The sequence below is a fragment of the Desmodus rotundus genome, chromosome 7, assembly GCF_022682495.2.
Source record: "Desmodus rotundus isolate HL8 chromosome 7, HLdesRot8A.1, whole genome shotgun sequence".
In the NCBI taxonomy this organism is placed as follows: Eukaryota; Metazoa; Chordata; class Mammalia; order Chiroptera; family Phyllostomidae; genus Desmodus; species Desmodus rotundus.
The window spans coordinates 8,378,871-8,389,298 of NC_071393.1; the positions used below are offsets into that span (position 1 = coordinate 8,378,871).

Consider the following 10,428-nt stretch of genomic DNA (forward strand, 5'->3'; position numbering starts at 1 on the left):
ATTCAGTGCGACTCAGCTCGCCTTAACTCAATTAACTAAGCCGCGCTGAGCTGAACTCAACAAGTATTTCTTAAGCACTGAGCTGGCTGCAGGGGGGGGAAAGACAAAGAAGGGCAAGACGCAGTCTCTGCCAGACGGGGCCCTTGAGGAGACCCTTGAGCTCTGCGTGGATGACACGGTGCCTTATTCTCTGCAAGCCACCTTCACAGTTTTCCCCAGACCCGCACGCCCCCTGCGCGGTGACTGACATCATATTCTTTAATCTTCCTGGAAGTTAAATGAATTTCCTTTTGAACACGTAAGTGTTTATTATCGAGGTGGAATTCACATACCATAAAAATCAACCATTTCAATGTGACTAATTCAATGGCATTTAGTGTATTCACACTTGTAGAGCTGCCACCTCTGTCCGGTTCCGAGGCAAGCCCATCACTCTGGTGTAAAACCCCACGCCCAGTGTGAAGTCTGTCCCTACGCCCTCCTTCCCTCACTGCTCACCACCACTAGTCTGCTTTCGGCATCTGTGGATGTGCCTGTTCTGGACATTTCATATAAATGGGACCCTAAAATACGTGGCCTTTCGTGTCTGACTTCTTTCACTGAGCATAATAAGCTTCATCCACATTATACAATGTATCAGAACTTTATTCTTTTTTATGGCTGAATAATTCCATTTTATGATTATAGGATATTTATTCATTCATCCTTTGATGGACTTTTAAGCTATTTCTACCTGTTAGATATTGTAAATAGTGCAGCTAAATAAGTTTACTTTAACTAATTAAGATATCATTGACATAGAACATTGTGAAAATATGAAACATTTCACGAATTTGCATGTCATCCTTGCTCAAGGGCCATTTAATTGTCTCTGCTTTGTTCCAATTCTCACATCTGTGCTGCTGGAACGAGCACTAAATGAAGGGGTTTTAAAAGAAAAATTAACATCGCTATTGTAAATAGGAAGCCTGTATTTTTCTAGCAGATCATTAAATAGATACTTAACTATTAGGAGTAAAATTTCACCTGCAGAGGACATCAAACCGCTCCAAATACCATCAGGTGTGGTAGCAAAGAGCCCAGTGCTGGATGTGGCTGGCCTTGCATTTGAACCCTGCCTTTGCCATCTGTGTGACTCTGGGCAAATGTCCTGGCCTTCCCCAGCCTCAGTTTCCTCATCTGTTAAGTGCTAATTATTAAAATGGCTTTGCCCTGTAGTTGGGTGAGAATTAAAAGCAGGCACCTCGTACGTGCTCCATACGTGAAAGCAGGTGGGTGGGCACCCAAGTCGGGAACACAGTAGCAGCAACAGCATGGGTAGCTACCAAAGCAAGGATTTGCCGTGTGCCAGGAACACGCAGGGGCATTTTCTCACCTAATCCCCACGATGTTTTATGAGACAAATTATTACCCCCATTTTCTAGCTGAGAAAACAGGCAAAGAGAGGTGAAGCCGGTAGGGGAAGGTCACACAGCAAAGACTTGAGCTCTGGGAAAGTTCATGACCATCTGAGAAAGAACCAAGAGTCCCCTGGCATGTCAGGGCTGTCCCTAGGTAGGGATGGTTAACTGCACGATGGTTGCCCGGGGACCTCGAGGTCCAGCCCTGGCCACTGGCTGCACGCCGGGCCTGGAGGTTCCGTCTTTGCAGGGGTCCTCCCAACAGGCTCTCACTGCTGAGTGGCTCTTTCTCGGGTCTACCACTATGGGGATCCCCGAGGGCCTGCTCTCAGCCTTCACAGCTTCAATGATTGACATAAGTCTTGTGGGTAATGGGCTTTGTAGTCCCTCCTTGTACCCTATGGTCCCCCAGTGCCCCTAAAACTGCCCCTTTGCTCTGCACTCGCTCCCTCTCCGTGCTGCGTCTGAGCTTTCGAGACTGTCTCACAGCCTCTCACTAATTAACCACCGCCAGCGCGAAAATTAGTGAGTCTCAGGTTCACATGCATCCATTATACCTTCATCAACAGGGTGTGTAGGACTCACAGTCTGGGTCCCCATGGAGAATCCTGTTCTGACTCTAGCATCAGGGGGGGCTTCGTTTCCTGAGCTGTCTTAATGAATCGACACAACTGGGGGGCTTAAAACTACAGGAATTTACTTTCCCACTGATCTGGAGGCCTGAAGTCCCAAATCCAGGTGTCTGCAAGGCCACCCTCCCTCCGAACCCCCAGGGGAGGATCCTTCCTCCCTCTTCCAGCTTCTGGTGGCCCCAGGTGTTCCTTGGCTCGTGGCTGCATTGTGGCCTTCTCCCCAGGTGTCCGTGTGAGTCCTTGACCATCTCTTAGGAGTTCCCTTACATTGGATTTGAGAACCTCCCTGATCCAGCATGACCATCTCAATCCTACATCACATTCTGGGCCTCCAGGTGGACGTAAATATTTGAAGGACACTATATAACCCACTACAGAGGCCTTCAAATAGAAGGGGCACCGATATTCTTTGGAACAGGTTTACTGTGTACTTGAGCCCAGTGGGCACAAACATAACAGGGCTTCATTTTCCTCCAGACTCCACAAGTGCTCAGCCAACTTCTTACAAATCTCTCTTTCCCAGCCCTTAGTGCATGGGTGTCCAACTCATTTTCCCCGGGGGCCACATCAGCCTCTCGGTTGCCTTCAAAGGGCCGAATGTAATTTCAACTCCGTAACAGTTAAGGAGTAGTTACATTCATACAGTCCTAACATTATTTCGGCCCTTTGAAGGCAACCGCCTGGCTGATGTGGCCCCCGGGGAAAATGAGTCGGATGCCCCTGCCTTAGTGGCACCACGCGCGATCCTGTCTCATTCTGGCCAGTTTCTAGTCCAGCGCAGGTCGGGACAGTTTAAATCCCCGCCGTGTTCTCCTCCACCTTCCGCAGGTCAGCTCTGTCCCAGGGCCTGAGGAACTTGGCACAGGCCACCTCCAGCCCTGCTCCACCCCGTGCTTCTGGTTCCCAAGGTGCACCCAGTAGGACGATGCCATGGACACCCACACTCAGCCAGTGTTGCATTATAGCGGGTTACCCAGATGTCTTAGTTTAGATGCAGCTGGCCTGTGGGTCTGTGTCCACGAGCAGCTGGCGGCTGACCCGTCAGCCCAAGAAACCATTTTTCCCCAGAGCACCCCACCACCCTGGTGTTCCCCAGAGCACCCTTTGAGAAATGCCGTACGGTACAAAATACTGCAACATAGAAAGTGTAGCCACAGCTGTTACGTATGCATTGCCATAGAAGATGAGTTCTTGAGTAAATACACCAACTCTGGAACGATTTTGTGATTTATTCAGAAAATTGGCTTCTGGATCACAGTGGACAAGACTCAGCTTGGCGGGGAGACTGCGGTCCATCAGCACAGCCGCTCGGACAGGGGGACGGGCCAGATTCTCCTCTGAGAGAGGCTCAGAGACTCAACACACACGGACTTCCACAAGCCCCACTGCAGCAGCCAAGCGGGTGTGACTCTCACGTTGAAAGGCGAGTCCTTTCAAGGAAATGTACACTGCAGTGAAGTCTGACAATGTGTGCGGTGCTGGCGTGTAGGTTCAATGACAGGGGCTCAGCAGAATAGTAATAATAACACTAATAATACCAATACCAATAATAATAAAAACAATGAGAGAAAAGAATAAATAGATGTAAGTGCCAGGCGCGGGCTCACCTGCCGTTCTCCAGGTGTGAACTGGGGCCATTTAGCAGTGTCGGCCCTGAGCACCTGCCAGCCTCGCACACGGCTCCAGTGCTCAGATAGCTGTTGTTTCTGTATAGTGCGGCCTCCGAAAGCTGGCCCCGGCCTTCACCGGCTGCCCCACTGGACACGGAGAGCCTCCAACACTGGAGAAACCTGGGCAGCCTGAAGCTGACTGGGAGAAAGCGTGGCAGCCCCAACATGATCTTTCCAAGGGTTTTCAAGGGCAACCTCTGCCCAGAGCCTGTGTGCTCCTCAGTAGTTCTAACCGTCGGGCCGTGCAGCACCTCGGCTGTGACCCCCACCCCGCCCCTGGCAGTCTCAAAGCCGAACCGGATCTGGTTTTGCCCAGAGCACCAGATATTTTCTAAAACGAGGACAGATCCTACGCATGGCTTCAGTAGGGGCCGGCAAGGCGGCAAGGCCTGGAGGAAGTCAGCACCACTCCACGCCCCACGTCCCATGCCCCACATCCCACCTCTCCCCCACCGAATCCGAGAGGAAACCTTTTAAATCTGATGTGTTGCCTGAAGGGGGGAACTCTTCCATCCTCACTGGTCTGGCCAGGACCGGTTTACCCACTCAGCTAACAGCCCCCCGAAGGTCAGAGGGAGTGGGGATCCGGAAGGCTTGGCAGTGTGGGAAAGACAGTCAGCTCTCTCTCTCTCTCCCATCTGTCCCCCTGCGTGAAAACTCCCCCTGCCCACAGGATGAGGTCCACTTCCAGTGATCTTTGTCTTCTGGACCGGCCCACCTCCCTCATTCATGGCGAGCTGCCCTGCACTGAGCCCAGGTCGGGGCAGGTAAGCCAGAACTCAGTGAGGACTGTGGAACGCGGAGGAGGGAACCCACGGGAAAGCAGGCACCACAAGTACAAGTCTCTGCACTGCGCTGTGTCAGAAACAGTTAACTGAGGGGAAATTTAAATCTCTGCCACATTTCTCAAGAAACACTACCCCACCCCCCACCCCCAAAAAATCCTATTCATAATGGAAAAAACAGAAACAGACTCATAGATACAGAGAACTGATGGTTGCCAGAGGGGAGGAGGGACGGGCGAACAAGGCGAAGGGATGGAGAAGTACGGATTGGTGGTTACAGAGTAGTCCCAGGGGCGCGAAGGCCAGCACAGGGACCACAGTCAGGAATACTGTGATCACTGGGTGTGGTGCCAGGTGGGTGCTGGAAAGAGCGGGGGAAACACTGTGTAACGTGTACGAGTGTCTGACCACCATGCCGCACACCTGAAACCAATACAGAATAATACTGAATGCAGACTGAACCTGAAAAGTAAAAGTATACGTTAAAAAAAAGATATAACGCCAAGCAAATCCTTGGAACTTTCACCTCACCTCCATGGCAGCTGGCGCCCCCGATCTCTCAAATTCCCCCAGACTCTCCATCGGAGCTAACTGTGCTCACCACCCCCATCTCACCTTCCCAATACAGCTTCCACTTCGTCCTGCAAGTACAGGGTAGCCGGTTGCCAGCTTGAGCTCCGGGGCTCAGCCTGCCTGGTTCACATTCAGCCCGGCCACTCTAAGTCAAGCAAAAGCCTGGCAGGTGTAAGCGCTCAATAAATGAGACTTACGTAAATCCATTGGCTTCTCCTATTTTTTTTTCTCTTCCTTGGCCCACTTTTCCATGAATGCAGTAAGAAATGTACAGTACTGTCCTGGCTGGTGTGGCTCAGTGGGTTGAGCGCCAGCCTGTGAACCAAAGGGTCGCCGGTTCGATTCTCCAACTGGGGCACATGCCTGGGTTGCAGGCCAAGTCCCTGGCTTGGGGCCTGCGAGAAAGGGAGCCAACTGATGTTCTTTCTCACTTTGATGTTTTTCTCCCTCTCTTACTTCCTCCCTTCCCCTCTCTCTGACAATAAATAAATATTAAAGAAAAAAAAAAGAAATGCACATTTGTCCCCAGGATCGCTAAAACAGATGGCTGCAAGCCTGGGGGCTTCAGATGACAGGGGTTCATTCTCTCACAGATCTGAGGGCCAGGGGGCCGTAGTCAAGGTGCCAGGAGGGCTGTGCCCCCTGCAGAGGCTCTGGGGGGGCCTGTTCCTCACCTCTTCCAGCTCCTGGGGGCCGTGAGCATTCCTGGGCTGGCGGCTGCACCGCTCCTGTCCCTGTACACTGCCTCTGTCTTCACATGGCCCCCCCCTCCCCCGTGTGCCTCATAAGAACATTTATTACTGGATTTAGGGCCCACCCACATAATCGAGGCCAATCCCATTTCAAGATACTTAATTACATCTGCAAAGACCTTTTCTTTTTTTCCTCAAATAAGGTCACATTCACAGTTTCTGGAGAGGGGTCAGAATGTGGACATACTTTTTTGGGGGGGGGCACCATTCAATCCCCTACAAAGTGATACTTCCTTTTGTGAGTGGTGGGTGGAGAGAGGGCTGCACCCTCGTGTCATTCTTTTTTTCCTTTTATCTTTGTCACGATGAATACATCAAGTCAGCAGCCAGCACCAGGTACTTGGGAATGTGAAAGGAGAGAGAGGCAGATGGCAGAAAGGGACGATCAACTTCCCCTTTTCTCAGACACTCATCCATTCCTTACGTGATGCAAGCTTGCAGCCACAGCATACCTCACTGCAAGAGAGCCACGGCACCCTGGGGGGTTGGATGGGGTGCAAAGAGCTGTGAGTTTCAGCCAGAGTCCAACCCTCAGGCAGACACGTGCTGGGACAGAGCCTCTCAGCTTTCCCACCGAGACTGGTCAGCTGCACACATGGCTGGCTGGGGCTGGTTCGGGTTCGTTATTTATCGATATCCTGTGCTGAGATGTCTGCCTCGGCTTTACTGAAGGGATCGGGGAGGCAGTGACTTCTCCCGACTCAAATTGCAATCAGCCAGCCTCCTGGCTCTGTGTTTATCTACCCAGAACTATTTCTGGGGTATGTTCATAGACAGCACACAGCAAAGTATTTGGTATTTGAGATGCAAACGTTAAGGATGATTAAAGTTAACTGCTAATGAGTATGCCTAGAATAGACACAGTCTGTGTGTGTGTGTGTGTGTGCATGTGCGCTGCTCCATGTGTGCGCTCCGCCGTGTGTCTGCAAAGCAGATGTCTACAAAGCTGCCCTCGGGTGACCTCACCAATGTCCTGGATCACGTGCCTGGACAAAAGGCGGAAATGGATGAAAATTGGCCTGTTTCAAAATACCACCTCACCAGACACCTCAGCTCCTCCATCGATATTCTGCCTTTCCTTCAAAGCCAAGCTCATCCCACCTATTGGGGAGCTTTGCTTGACCACCGTCTGAACTCCTACACCAGGATTCCATCCCCAGGACCGACTCGGATCAACTTGGCAGGGAAGAGGATGCTGAGAACCGATCTGGACTGGGAGTGATGCTGTCTTGGTTTCCTAGGGAGCTGTGACAAAGTACCACAATCTGGGTAGTTTGAAACTACGGGAATTTATTCTTTCACAGATCTGGAGGCTAGAAGGCTGAAATTAAGTTGTGGATGGGACCACAGGACCATGCTCCTTCCAAAGCCTCTAGGAGAGGATACTCCCTTGCTTCCTCCAGCTTCTGGTGCCCCAGCGTCCCTTGGCTTCTGTCTGCATCACTCTAACCTCTGCCTCTGTCTGCTCTGGGTCGTCTTTCGGGTGTGTGTGTGTATCTGTGCCCAAATCTCCCCCTCTTTATGATGACACCAGTCCTCAGATTAGAGCCCATCCTAATGACCTCACCTTAACTCGATTACGTCTGCAGAGACCACATTCACAGGTGCCAGGGGTTAGGCCTTCAACCTTTGGGAGAGGCAATTCTACTCAAAACAGACACCACACACAATTAGGGATGGCTTCCATGGGTGAAGGCAGGGAAAGGGCCACCGATTTGACACAGCTGCCCTACAGCACTTGCTTGGGGTATCTTTTGTTGGAAAAGAGCACAGGCTTTCATCCCTCCATCTGTCCATCCATCCATCCATCCATCTATGATCCATTGAGTATATCTACCTATTTGCCTTCTTAAATAAATCACAAGTTCCTTGAGAGGAGAGATTCTATCTGTCTTAGTTCCCTCGGGCTGCTTCTAAACAACAGAAATTTGCTTCTCGCAGTTCTGGAGGCCCGAAGTCTGAGATCAAGGTGTCACATGGCTGGGTGAGGGCCCTCCTCCCGGGTCATGCATGGCACCTTTCACTGTGTCCTCACATGGTGGGAGGGATGAGGCGGTCCTCTCAGGCCTTAATCTCCTTCATGAAGGCTCCCCTGTAATGACCCCATTGCTTCCTGAAGGCCCCACATCCCAGTACCATCCCCACGGGCACTGGGATTTCACGTATGAATTCTGAGGAGGTGGGGAGACACACACATTCAGTCCATACTGATAGCTTGAAGCCTTTATATCTCCCCACCGTCTAATCTAGGGTCTAGATGAAGTACTCAGTCAATTCTTGGTCAGTAATTAGTTTTCACTTTTTGGACTCTGAACTTAGGTTGGGGGAAAAAAAGTCTCTCTCTGAAGCACAATCCCCTAAGGGCATCGGAGGGTTGGCTGCCTGGGCTGGCTGGTTGACCCTCTTTCTGCCCAGCCCTTCCCTACATTCCACTGATCTCAACTACCAATCCTACACGTGTACAGGGGTGTCCCCTCTCACAGGATGGCCCTGCAACTCTTCAGCGAGATGATAATGTCAGACCCATCCATCAAGCCCTCCTGGAAGGAGTGTGGTTTTCCTAATGGAATGCAGTGTCCTGAAGAAGGAGAAGCATCATAATGTGGGGTTTCGTGCAGGCTGGTTTCCAGCGGTGCGCTGTGGACCTGCAATGATACTTAAATCGACGGAGAGGCACTAAGCTATCCCCTCTGAATCCGGGTGTCCGTAAAACCCGATTATTGACAGCCCTGAGTGGATGGGTAGCAGGCCGGCTCTTCCAGCCTTGATGGGAGCTCTCTCTCTCTTTCTCTCTCTCTCACTGTGAACAGGAGCAGCCCAAGAGAAGTGGAAATGTGACGACTAGCTGATTGTTTTCACAGTCTGCATGACACACTGCCCGCCCCTCAACAAGACTCTAGGTCAAGTGCTCTTCTCCATTCTGTGGAGCTAGAGGGGAGAAATTAGCTCTCGGTGGTATTCCCAATTATGGAGAAAAGCGATTCTGCCCTGATCCGGCTTTAATGTGCCTGGCACTGGACCAAGACGCAGGAAGCCTGCCTCCTCCTCCAGCCTCGCTCACCGTCTCGAGCCACACACGACCTTGGGAGGTGACTTAACCTCTCGGCTTCTTGGCTGCCTCATCTGTAATGATGCACCTTTTATCACTTCTTAGCCACGCTCTGGGATAAATGAGACAAGCCCCTACCTCTGTTAGTGCCCCAGAAAGACCGCAACCTGGCAAACGCACGGGATGGCCATTCTTTTGTTTTGTTACATGTGTTACTGACCCGCGGGATTCTTGAATGACAGCGAAAAGGGATGGATTTGTACAACTTGTTTCCTTCCCTAGGAGCCTCGAGGCATCTCAGCTCTTCTATGGAGTGGATAATATTGTGCCCGTTTCCTACTCAGCAAACTGAGGGAGGCTGGCCTCGAAGTGATGGGCTGGAACTAATCTACGGAAGCTTCACTGCCAACGCACACATCCCTCTGGGACACTCGGGGGACTGGCTCTGACACAATTATTAAGCCACATCTCAGCTGTTCTCCTGCCCTCCCTCCCTCCACTCCAGCCATGCGGTCTTTTACTTTTTTACCAGCACCAATGCTTTCCAACCTCAAGCTATGCACACCTGTTCTCCTCTGTGTGGGAGGCGCTTCCCCCTGCTTGCGTTTCCTCTGGCCAATCCCTACCCATCTCTCAGGCCGCAGCTCAATGTCACCCTTGCGGTGAAGTCTGCTGTGACCCCCGTTCTATGCTCTCATCGGCACTGCAGTTTTCCTTTGCAGAGCTTTTCACATTTGTATCTAAATAATTGTCAGCTTGATGTGCGTCTCTCCCACTAATCATGCATGCCATGGGGGCCAAGGTCTATTTGTCTTCATTATTGCTGGGACCCCAGCACTGAGCGGGCACCCAGTCTGTAGAGTGGGTGGATGGATGGATGGATGGATGGATAATGGATGGAGGGATGGATGGGTGGGTAATGGATAGATGGACGGCTCGATGCAGATGAATGGATGATGGATGAAAGATGTATAAAGTATGTATAGCTATGAGACTGATCCAAATTGCTAGTGTTCGTTCCTCACTGAGAGAAAGTTCTAAGAAAGTTCTGAGTTCCGGGGGTTCAGAGAAGTTCACACATGCATGCCTAGGATACGTGTCAGCAGGCCACACTCACTCCGAGACTCTGGGCAGAAGCCTCCTTCGCCTCATCCCAGCCTCGGACGGTGGCTGTCTAGCCTTAGCGCTCTGTGGCACATACCTGCCTTGTGCCAACTGCTGCCTCCACCATCCCATGGCATTCTCCCCGCGTGTCTGTGTTCATACTGTTCTCCCTCTTCTTATAAGAACACCAGTCCTACAGCATTAAGGGTCCACCCTACTCCACTATGGCCTCGTCTTAACTAATTACAGCTGTGACAGCCTTGTTTCCAAACACGGTCACATACTGACAGTTAGGACTTCAACACATCTTTTGAGGGGACTCAGTTCAACCCCTAGCAATCTGTGAAATGGCAACACCTTTCCCTGGGGTGCGTCCTAGAGACACAGATGAGGCTGTCGGTGGCGGCCAGGTTTGTCACAGCGAGACGCCGGAGATAACCTACCTGCCCATGACTGGCAAAAT

The 10,428-nt window shown here is 51.3% G+C and overlaps 1 non-coding gene across 1 annotated transcript; it reads right to left on the reverse strand.

The window, feature by feature from the left end:
* Positions 1 to 809: 809 nt before the first annotated feature.
* LOC112310934 (U6 spliceosomal RNA) lies at positions 810 to 915 on the reverse strand. Its single transcript, XR_002975436.1, has one exon. It is a non-coding gene; the product is annotated as a U6 spliceosomal RNA (small nuclear RNA).
* Positions 916 to 10,428: the final 9,513 nt, after the last annotated feature.